Below are 12,500 nucleotides of genomic sequence, written 5' to 3'. Positions count from 1 at the left end.
TGACCGGCCTCAGAGCGACGTGTGAGGCGGTGCTCGCTTCGATGTCCGGCCACTCGAACGCTGGATGCTCCGGGAACAAGGCGTCGACGATCGGACCAAGAACAGCTCGGTCCGTTTCCGGTGGCGCCCGGCCGCGAAGCTTCGCTCGCACAACCTTGTACCCGAGACCGAACACCTCAGCCTCGACGCCGTCAATCAGCTCCTGAAGGCTGCTCTCCTTGCTGTTCTGGATACTGGCCTGCAGCAAACGACGACAATCCTGCAGTCCGGCAGACGTCACAGCACGCTCCGACGGTTGAGCCCGACGATGGGCTGCCTCCGCTGCTTCGCACTCTTCCCTCAAGCGCTCGATGTCCGGAGACCACCAGTACACCTGGGGCTTGCGATGGAAGGTAGCCCCGTGTACTCTCTCCATGGTCTCATCGCACGCCCGAGTGAGTCCGCCAACCAGCCCCTCCGGAGTGTCGACCTGTCCGAAGTGGCCGACTGTGAGGGCGATGTCAAAGCTCTTCCGGACGAACTGCGTCGTCTTCCACCGAGTTCCGGCATGCCTGGCTGTCCCGTCACTGGCTGCTGCTTGGCTTTGGTGCTGCTGGCCACGTCGCTTGTTCCGTTGACCCGGAACCTCCACCTGAAACTCGATGTACGCGTGATCGCTTCCGGAGAAGCGGTTAAGCACGCGCCATGAGTCCGGCCGCACAATGGATTGGCTGGCGAAGGAGACGTCGATGACGCTTTCCCGTGCAACCCCGTTGCCCTTGAAGGTGGGCACGTTGCCACGGTTCAGCGTCTGCAGCGCCAGCTGCTCCACCACGCTTAGGAGCTCCTGCCCCTTCCGGGTAGTGCGCGCACTCCCCCACTCCTCGTTCCAGGCGTTGAAGTCCCCAGCCAGGACTGATGTTGTATGTCCCACCAGCGACACCTCCACCGCGCCAAGAAACTCCTCGAAGTCATCAAGACCGCTGCTGGGCGACACGTAGCAGCTGGCGAAAGTGACTCCCGCTATCGTGGCAACCACCAATCCCGGGACGACGCTTCCCCACAGACGCTGGATGGGGTAAGCCCCCGTTGCGACGATCGCCACGCTCAACTCCTCATCAACAGCCCATCGCGGATCATCTCGAGGCGGCCGATACAGCTCACAGGCGAGCACCACCTGAACTCCCAACTCGCGGGCCGTCTGCATCAGCAGGTCCTGAGCTGTCCTGCTCCGCCCAAGGTTGATCTGCAGCACCTTTAGCGCCGGCACGTCAGATGACCGACCGGATGCGGGCCGCTGCACACGGCACAACACACCTCCGCCGTGCAGCTCTTCGCCTGATGATCCGGCTTCCCGCATCGAATGCAGCTGGCCGAGCGATCGACCTCGCTCGTGCACGCTGCCCGGACGTGTCCCATCTCCAGACACTTGTAACAACGTTGCTGCCGCGTCTGCATTGGAGCCACCTTCCGGATCAGGCAGGACGTGTACTTGATTTTGACAAACTTCCCGTCCAGCTCCTCTGCCGCCTTCGTTGTCACCCGCGCTATCGCCACCTTCGTGCCGTCCCACGCTGGTCGCAGCCGAACCGAAGTCTCCTCCACGGTGTGCTGACATAGCTCGGAGAGTGCCTTCGCCACGTGTGACTCCTCCGCTAAAGGGTCGACCGCGTCCATCCGGATGTCGACCGTGGGAGTCACCAAGCGTGCTGATGCCGGCAGTTCCGCCTTCGCGCACACGTCTTGGATGCACTGCAGCACCTCTGCAGCGTTCGCGCTCTCCTTCAGCTCCATAACAAGTCGGGAGCGTGTGGTGCGTCGTCCGACTCCAAGGGCATCTGCATACTTCACCATCTCTGGAGCCCCACGCACAACCTGGTAAACCTCGGTCCAGGTTTGTCCCTCAGCTGGAGCGATCTCAATTGCGTCCGGCTTAGTCTTTCGCTGCCGTTGACGCCTTCCGCCTCGTCGTGTTGCAGGCTGGCTACGCCAAGCCTGTTGCCCCTGCTGTTGTTGGGGCTGCTGTGACGATGGTCCTGCAACCGCCTGTCGCTGGACCTTCGCCCGTTGTTGTTGCAGCTGCGGCCACTGCTGCTTCTGCTGCTGCTGCTGCTGCTGCTGCTGCTGCTGCTGCTGCTGCTGCATGCTCGCTGATTGACGTGCCGGCTTACGGCGCACCACCTCAGTCCAGGAGCCGCCATCCTGGTCCGGAGACGGCTCCACCATTGCCGTCACCGCAACCTGCTGTCGCTGCCGCTGCTGCTGCTGCCCACGCTGCTGCTCACTCTGCTGCTGCTCCATCCGACGCCGTGGCATTGGGGTCGGCGAATAAGCCACAGAGGCGCGTATCGGCTCGCCCAGCTGCTGCTGACCTCCGACCACCTGCAAAATGAGCTCATTAAGCGCGTCACGCTCGCGCCGATGAGCCTCACGATCCAGCCGTTGTGCCTCTCGAAGTGCGGCGATTTCCGCCGCCGCTATTTCCTCCCGACGTACAGCCGCCGAGAGTGCCACCTCCGCATCGCGACGAGCATTCGCTTCTGCTGACGCCATCTGGACCCGGAAGAGGGACAGCTCCTCTTGCAGCTTGGCGAGCATGGCCCGCAGCTCCTCGTTGGTGCGACGAAGCTCGCGCATCTCCTCGTCGCGTTGCGCTGCAGAACCGGTAGAGGTCGTCTCCTTGACGACCGGCATCGACGACTTCGTAAGCAGCACTCGCGGCTGCAATGAAGGACGATTCGTCGGCGCAACCCTCTCGTCCGTCGACAAGGTCCTCGACCGCAAAGACCTTGCACCGTCCATGGTGCTTGGCTTCCCCAGGTGCCAAGCAGACCCTAAAAAGAAATCAACTTACTTGCCTCTCCGTTGATCGACTCCGGATTGATGGCAGCAAGTAGGTCTCGCCGAGACGAATCCAACGAGGTGTCGGACGTCCAAATCGGACCAGCGGTTCCGAAACGGTGCACAAATGAAAATTCCGCTCGCACACACACACACACAAAACCCAGTTCCGGGGCCGTTCACTGGATCGCCCCCCCTGGTACGGCAAAAGCTGGCTCTCGCGAAGACGATTCCAGGGAGGTGTCGCACGTCCGGATCCGACGAAAACTGACGAAGTGGTGCACGATTTGGCCACCGATTTTCACACACACACGGTCGAATATGTCCCGCACTCTGGCCACCGCACTATGGGCCCGATTGACCCGTTGAAGACACGTATCGACGCGTCTTGCCGAGACGCTTCGAACGAAGTGCTACCCGTCCCAATCGGTCCACTTTTCACGAAGTTGTGCAATAAAATGTTTTTCCGCACTAACACTAATGCACTCGCACACTAACACCACCAAACGGATTTTTCCAAATAGCAGAACTCAGCCGTTTATGGACCGATCCTGGCGATCCACGGATCGATCGACGCGCCCGACCGAGCCCTATCCGATGGTGGGTGGATCGAGGGGGTGGTGGGAGGAAACTGGCCTCCAAAAACCCGAAAAACCCCCTTTTTTCCGCCTTTTCGCTGGTTTCCAGGCTGTTTCCGGTCCGATCGACTGCCGGAAAATTTTGGTCGATGCGTCCTCGTGTTCCGGTACTGATGGGACTCTCAAACTTACCAAAAATCAGCGTTTAACTCGTCTAAAAATTGATCTTCCGATCCGCTCAATGGATCGCCTCCGAAACAACGGCAACAGCTGCGTCTCGTCGGCGCATTTGCAACGAGGTGCCGGACTTCGAAATCGGACCAGCGGTTCCGAAACGGTGCACAAATGAAAATTCCGCTCACACACACGCACACACAAAACCCAGTTCCGGGGCCGTTCACTGGATCGCCCCCCCTGGTACGGCAAGAGCTGGCTCTCGCGAAGACGATTCCAGGGAGGTGTCGCACGTCCGGATCCGACGAAAACTGACGGAGTGGTGCACGTTTTGGCCACCGATTTTCACACACACACGGTCAAAATGTCCGGCACTCTGGCCACCGCACTATGGGCCCGATTGACCCGTTGAAGGCACGTATCGACGCGTCTTGCCGAGACGCGTCCAACGAAGTGCTAAACGTCTAAATCGGTCCACTTTTCTCGAAGTTGTGCAATAAAAATGTTTTCGCACTAACACTAATGCACTCGCACACTAACACCACCAAAGGATTTTTCCAGATAGCAGAACTCAGCCGTTTATGGACCGATCCTGGCGATCCACGGATCGATCGACGCGCCCGGCCAAGCCCTATCCGATGGTGGGTGGATCGAGGGGGTGGTGGGAGGAAACTGGCCTCCAAAAACCCGAAAAACCCCCTTTTTTTCGCCTTTTCACCGGTTTCCGGGCTAATTCCGGTCCGATCGGCCTGCGGCCAATTTTCCCGGGTGAGTCCCGATGGGCCACTCCTGTTACGATGATTAAACCCGCGCCAGGTTGCAGGGTTGATTTTTGAAAATTCAAAAACCGGGCCGGAAAAAACTCCCTGGTTTTTGGGAGTAGCGGGGGGGGACTTGGCACACGTGTAGAGGACCCCAATCGAGGGCCGGATGCCAAAATCCAAGTGGCCAGGTGGCCAACCGACCGAGTTATTAAATTTCAAAAATTTAATAACTAATTAAATAATATTGGCCTTCCACTTTGCCAAATCTTCAAGATGTCGCCCGAAAACACGTGGTGGATTTTACACGCACTTTTTGAAACCGGAAACGCGAAAAACCTCCAACTTTAGGCGCTAATATCTCCGTTGTTTTTCAACGCACAGAAACGGCAGACCACTTCATCGAATCGGGACATTCTCACTCAACGTTTTGCAATGTTTTTAAATCGATTCGCACACTTTTAGAGGGCAATACCAACCGGATACTAAAAAACACTAGTTTTTTGGGCACCACTTCCGGTGGCATACACACACACGCACAAACTTTACACCGTTGGATGCGTCTTTTTAATACGCGTCTTTTGATGTTTCATTTTTGAAAATCCGTCAAGAATTGACGAAGTTATTCACGAAAAACTGGTCCCCGGAAAATCCCATACAAATTGTATGGCCGGAAATGAAACCGGAAACGCGAAAAACCTCCAACTTTGGGCGCTAATATCTCCGTTGTTTTTCAACGCACAGAAACGGCAGACCACTTCATCGAATCGGGACGTTCTCACTTAACGTTTTACAATGTTTTTGAATCGATTCGCTCACTTTTAGAGGGCAATACCAACCGGATACTAAAAAACACTAGTTTTTTGGGCACCACTTCCGGTGGCATACACACACACGCACAAACTTAACACCGTTGGATGCGTCTTTTCAATACGCGTCTTTTGATGTTTCATTTTTGAAAATCCGTTGAGAATTGACGAAGTTATTCACAAAAAACTGATTTTCAGAAAATCCCATACAAATTGTATGGCCGGAACCGAAACCGGAAACGCGAAAAACCTCCAACTTTGGGTGCTAATATCTCCGTTGTTTTTTAACGCACAGAAACGGCAGACCACTTCATCGAATCGGGATAATCTCACTTAATGTTCTGCAATATTTTTTAACCGATTCGCGCACTTTTAGAGGGCAATACCAACCGGACACTAGAAAACACTGGTTTTTCCCTCCTGAGGGGGAGGGGGTGGATATGGGAGGGGCGGGGGGGTGACGATCCGGTGCTCCACTCCGAGACCTATCCACCGATACCCCGGACGTCCCTCTAGCCCGAGGGGTTACCGAGATATCCCACTTTAAAGGATTTGTCCGGAAGTTTGATAACTCGGTGTTGGAGTTCGATAACAGTTATCGAACTACTTATCAAACTTCTTCAATCCCCTATATCTCCAGAACCACTTGTCCGATCCGGGCGTCCGACGGCTCCCCGGAAAGGAAATTTTGTCCTCTTTTGAAATATTTCAAGGTTGAAATATTTCATGAAATATTTCGTGAAATATTTCACGTTTTCCGTAAAAACGCTCGTAGCACTATGGTTCGAGTTGGGGGGGCTGGGGAATATCACTCCTAACAACACCAGCGCCACCTGTGGGTAAATCTCGAACTAATTCGCTTTAAACGCACTTTTTCGCAAATTCGCACGGGAGCGCTCGAAAAACACGTCCGTTCACTTCGGAGGTATCGCTCACAGGGATAACTGGCTTGTGGCCGCCAAGCGTTCATAGCGACGTGGCTTTTTGATCCTTCGATGTCGGCTCTTCCTATCATTGTAAAGCAAAATTTACCAAGCGTAGGATTGTTCACCCTTTCAAGGGAACGTGAGCTGGGTTTAGACCGTCGTGAGACAGGTTAGTTTTACCCTACTGGTGTGCATTGTTTGTCGCTATCTTAACGGAATTCCTGTGCAGTACGAGAGGAACCACAGGTACGGACCACTGGCTCAATACTAGTTCGAACGGACTATGGTATGACGCTACGTCCGCTGGATTATGCCTGAACGCCTCTAAGGTCGTATCCAATCCGAGCTGATAGCGCTTCTTATACCCATTAGGTGGTCGTAAGCTAGCGGGCCTAACAACCCTCCGAGAACCGTCCGTGCTGTCCATTGGCACACTGGCGTCTCATCCCCGCTTACTACTAGGCCGCAAAGGGCGGGTTCGCGCTGCACGTGTTAGTACCATACATGTTGGGAACACCGGTGGACGAGCTTGCCGACTGTGGATATCACTAGTTTCGACACCTACGACCGCCCGCAAACGACGGGACTACAGGCTGGGAGCTTCAAGTTGTAGAGATGCGTTCGCATCGATCCTCTCAGGCGACCCATGCTTGGTGGTTAGTGCTTGCGCGTGCGCGCCCCGTGTGTGCTGGAATTGGCCAACCAGTGCACATTGGTGGTGCGTACCGTGACTTGCACCATGTGACGAGAGTGTTGAAGAACACTGTGTGGTGACTCTATGCCTATGTGATGGGGTGCTTGTAACACACGACCGAACCGACGGCTCGTTGGATGGTCACGACAGTGTGGTGCAGGTGCGCCCATGTGTAACGAATACATTGAGTGCCGTTGGAGGTTAGCGGTTGGTTGGTTGCATGCTACAACTTCGCGTTGTACATGGGCTGGCCGCTGCGCTTCCTTCGGGTTGCCACTTGATGTTGATAGGCTTGGTGTGTTGTGTTCGTTGACTTTTGGTTCATTCCAAAAGTCTTCGGACTTAGATTATTTTACAAGTGTCGGCGCTCTCGGACCGAAAATAAGAAGACAACTAAGAAGAAAAAGAGAAAGAAGCTAATAGTGGAAAGTATTCTTCTTCAAAGAAGGAACAAAAATTTTACAAGTGTTGAAAAATTTCCTAAGTCCAAAAAATTTTCTAAGTCCAGAAAATTTTCTAAGTCCCACAAAATGGAACATGATGAAGAAGATACAGAAGTTGAAAATTTTTCTAAGTCCAAAAAATTTTCTAAGTCCAGAAAATTTTCTAAGTCCAAAGTGTTGGAACAATTTCCAAAGGCCCATAGGTTGCACTGAATTTTCCTAAGTTGGCCACAAGTACCCATGAGGTATCGAGAAGGTTCACCCGAAGGACATAATATGTCCCAAAGTACCGATAGAGTACCCACAAATAGCACCGCGTTGGCCTAAGTTGGCCAAAAGTACCGATAGAGTACCCACAAGTAGCACTGAGTTGGCCTAAGTTGGCCAAAAGTACCGATAGAGTACCCACAAGAAGCACTGAGTTGGCCTAAGTTGGCCAAAAGTACCGATAGAGTACCCACAAGAAGCACTGAGTTGGCCTAAGTTGGCCAAAAGTACCGATAGAGTACCCACAAATAGCACCCAGTTGGCCTAAGTTGGCCAAAAGTACCGATAGAGCACCCAAAAGTAGCACCCAATTGGCCTATGTTGGCCAAAAGTACCGATAGAGTACCCACAAATAGCACCCAGTTGGCCTAAGTTGGCCAAAAGTACCGATAGAGCACCCACAAGTAGCACCCAATTGGCCTATGTTGGCCAAAAGTACCGATAGAGTACCCACAAGTAGCACCGAATTGGCCTAAGTTGGCCAAAAGTACCGATAGAGTACCCACAAATAGCACCGAATGGGCCTAAGTTGGCCAAAAGTACCGATAGAGTACCCACAAGAAGCACTGAGTTGGCCTAAGTTGGCCAAAAGTACCGATAGAGTACCCACAAATAGCACCCAGTTGGCCTAAGTTGGCCAAAAGTACCGATAGAGCACCCAAAAGTAGCACCCAATTGGCCTATGTTGGCCAAAAGTACCGATAGAGTACCCACAAATAGCACCCAGTTGGCCTAAGTTGGCCAAAAGTACCGATAGAGCACCCACAAGTAGCACCCAATTGGCCTATGTTGGCCAAAAGTACCGATAGAGTACCCACAAATAGCACCGAATGGGCCTAAGTTGGCCAAAAGTACCGATAGAGTACCCACAAATAGCACCGAATGGGCCTAAGTTGGCCAAAAGTACCGATAGAGTACCCACAAGAAGCACTGAGTTGGCCTAAGTTGGCCAAAAGTACCGATAGAGTACCCACAAATAGCACCCAGTTGGCCTAAGTTGGCCAAAAGTACCGATAGAGCACCCAAAAGTAGCACCCAATTGGCCTATGTTGGCCAAAAGTACCGATAGAGTACCCACAAATAGCACCCAGTTGGCCTAAGTTGGCCAAAAGTACCGATAGAGCACCCACAAGTAGCACCCAATTGGCCTATGTTGGCCAAAAGTACCGATAGAGTACCCACAAATAGCACCGAATGGGCCTAAGTTGGCCAAAAGTACCGATAGAGTACCCACAAATAGCACCGCGTTGGCCTAAGTTGGCCAAAAGTACCGATAGAGTACCCACAAGTAGCACTGAGTTGGCCTAAGTTGGCCAAAAGTACTGATAGAGTACCCACAAATAGCACCGAATGGGCCTAACATGGCCAAAAGTACCGATAGAGTACCCACAAATAGCACCGAATGGGCCTAACATGGCCAAAAGTACCGATAGAGCACCCACATATAGCACCCCATTGGCCTAAGTTGGCCAAAAGTACCGATAGAGTACCCACAAATAGCACCCAATTGGCCTAAGTTGGCCAAAAGTACCGCCAAGTAGCACCATAGAGGCCCGAGTAGAGCGAAATGTGGGCCAAATTGAACATTTGAAAATTTTTACTAGTCCAGAAAATTTTCTAAGTCCAGAAAATTTTCTAAGTCCAAAGAGTTGGACAAATTTCCTTAGGCCCAAAGGTTGCACTGAATGTTCCTAAGTTGGCCATCAGTACCCATGAAGTATCGCGAAGGTTCACCCGAAAGACACAATATGCCCTAAAGTACCCACAGAGTACCCACAAGTTGCACCCAATTGGCCTAAGTTGGCCAAAAGTACCGACAAGTAGCACCATAGAGGCCCGAGTAGAGCGAAATGTGGGCCAAAGTACCGAGTAGTTGCCACAAATGCCCAAATGGATACCAAAATGTGGTACCAAGTACCTAACTGTTGCAACAAATGCTAGCTTTCTGAGCAAAAGCTGTGGACCAATTTCGTAGAAGAACCGCCTAGGCGAAAAGGCAAAAATCGCCGAAGCTGGCCCGCTCGCAGAGCTCGCGGGCCAGGAGATACTCATAGGGCGATTTACTAGAGTGGGGAACTTGAGAATTTTTGTGTCCGAGACTTTGGGCAACTTCGCGGCCGCCCCCTTAAAGTAAAAGATTTTCTCTGGGTGCCTAAAATTCGCAATTCCCGCAAAGTCGGGAAGACGTTAAAGTTTTTGCCCAAAAAATGGCCATCGATTTAAGGTGATTTTCCAATAAGAAAATGCTTCCTATTTTGAATTTTTTCGAATATTTCCTAAACTAAGCGTCGGAGCACATGGCCGTGGAGGAACTTTTGGTAGCTTTTGGCAAGGGCTATCGGATGAAATAATAAGAAAGGCCATCAGAGCGATATTGGATTAATGCGGGCTCATAAACGCACCTGAGAAGTGAAAATTGGTACCTTGCACGCAGGATGCAAGAAATGCTTGAGTGTTAACCATCATCGGTACCAAGTACCTAGGTTATATCGAGTGCGTAGATGGAAGTCGGTACCAAAGGGAAACCTTCCTAGGCTAGGTGCACGCAAGTGAGTATGGATCGATCAGTAGAAAGATGGGAAGCCCAAGGAAACCTTCCTAGGCTAGGTGCACGCAAGTGAGTATGGATCGATCAGTAGAAAGATGGGAAGCCCAAGGAAACCTTCCTAGGCTAGGTGCACGCAAGTGAGTATGGATCGATCAGTAGAAAGATGGGAAGCCATAGGAAACCTTCCTAGGCTAGGTGCACGCAAGTGAGTATGGATCGATCAGTAGAAAGTGGGAAGCCCAAGGAAACCTTCCTAGGCTAGGTGCACGCAAGTGAGTATGGATCGATCAGTAGAAAGATGGGAAGCCATAGGAAACCTTCCTAGGCTAGGTGCACGCAAGTGAGTATGGATCGATCAGTAGAAAGATGGGAAGCCATAGGAAACCTTCCTAGGCTAGGTGCACGCAAGTGAGTATGGATCGATCAGTAGAAAGATGGGAAGCCATAGGAAACCTTCCTAGGCTAGGTGCACGCAAGTGAGTATGGATCGATCAGTAGAAAGATGGGAAGCCCAAGGAAACCTTCCTAGGCTAGGTGCACGCAAGTGAGTATGGATCGATCAGTAGAAAGATGGGAAGCCCAAGGAAACCTTCCTAGGCTAGGTGCACGCAAGTGAGTATGGATCGATCAGTAGAAAGATGGGAAGCCATAGGAAACCTTCCTAGGCTAGGTGCACGCAAGTGAGTATGGATCGATCAGTAGAAAGATGGGAAGCCCAAGGAAACCTTCCTAGGCTAGGTGCACGCAAGTGAGTATGGATCGATCAGTAGAAAGATGGGAAGCCATAGGAAACCTTCCTAGGCTAGGTGCACGCAAGTGAGTATGGATCGATCAGTAGAAAGATGGGAAGCCCAAGGAAACCTTCCTAGGCTAGGTGCACGCAAGTGAGTATGGATCGATCAGTAGAAAGATGGGAAGCCATAGGAAACCTTCCTAGGCTAGGTGCACGCAAGTGAGTATGGATCGATCAGTAGAAAGATGGGAAGCCATAGGAAACCTTCCTAGGCTAGGTGCACGCAAGTGAGTATGGATCGATCAGTAGAAAGATGGGAAGCCATAGGAAACCTTCCTAGGCTAGGTGCACGCAAGTGAGTATGGATCGATCAGTAGAAAGATGGGAAGCCATAGGAAACCTTCCTAGGCTAGGTGCACGCAAGTGAGTATGGATCGATCAGTAGAAAGATGGGAAGCCCAAGGAAACCTTCCCAGGCTAGGTGCACGCAAGTGAGTATGGATCGATCAGTAGAAAGATGGGAAGCCCAAGGAAACCTTCCTAGGCTAGGTGCACGCAAGTGAGTATGGATCGATCAGTAGAAAGATGGGAAGCCATAGGAAACCTTCCTAGGCTAGGTGCACGCAAGTGAGTATGGATCGATCAGTAGAAAGATGGGAAGCCATAGGAAACCTTCCTAGGCTAGGTGCACGCAAGTGAGTATGGATCGATCAGTAGAAAGATGGGAAGCCCAAGGAAACCTTCCTAGGCTAGGTGCACGCAAGTGAGTATGGATCGATCAGTAGAAAGATGGGAAGCCATAGGAAACCTTCCTAGGCTAGGTGCACGCAAGTGAGTATGGATCGATCAGTAGAAAGATGGGAAGCCCAAGGAAACCTTCCTAGGCTAGGTGCACGCAAGTGAGTATGGATCGATCAGTAGAAAGATGGGAAGCCATAGGAAACCTTCCTAGGCTAGGTGCACGCAAGTGAGTATGGATCGATCAGTAGAAAGATGGGAAGCCCAAGGAAACCTTCCTAGGCTAGGTGCACGCAAGTGAGTATGGATCGATCAGTAGAAAGATGGGAAGCCATAGGAAACCTTCCTAGGCTAGGTGCACGCAAGTGAGTATGGATCGATCAGTAGAAAGATGGGAAGCCCAAGGAAACCTTCCTAGGCTAGGTGCACGCAAGTGAGTATGGATCGATCAGTAGAAAGATGGGAAGCCCAAGGAAACCTTCCTAGGCTAGGTGCACGCAAGTGAGTATGGATCGATCAGTAGAAAGATGGGAAGCCCAAGGAAACCTTCCTAGGCTAGGTGCACGCAAGTGAGTATGGATCGATCAGTAGAAAGATGGGAAGCCATAGGAAACCTTCCTAGGCTAGGTGCACGCAAGTGAGTATGGATCGATCAGTAGAAAGATGGGAAGCCATAGGAAACCTTCCTAGGCTAGGTGCACGCAAGTGAGTATGGATCGATCAGTAGAAAGATGGGAAGCCCAAGGAAACCTTCCTAGGCTAGGTGCACGCAAGTGAGTATGGATCGATCAGTAGAAAGATGGGAAGCCATAGGAAACCTTCCTAGGCTAGGTGCACGCAAGTGAGTATGGATCGATCAGTAGAAAGATGGGAAGCCATAGGAAACCTTCCTAGGCTAGGTGCACGCAAGTGAGTATGGATCGATCAGTAGAAAGATGGGAAGCCCAAGGAAACCTTCCTAGGCTAGGTGCACGCAAGTGAGTATGGATCGATCAGTAGAAAGATGGGA

The sequence above is a fragment of the Anopheles funestus genome, assembly GCF_943734845.2.
Source record: "Anopheles funestus chromosome X unlocalized genomic scaffold, idAnoFuneDA-416_04 X_unloc_46, whole genome shotgun sequence".
In the NCBI taxonomy this organism is placed as follows: Eukaryota; Metazoa; Arthropoda; class Insecta; order Diptera; family Culicidae; genus Anopheles; species Anopheles funestus.
Note: the sequence above shows the minus strand (reverse complement) of the source record.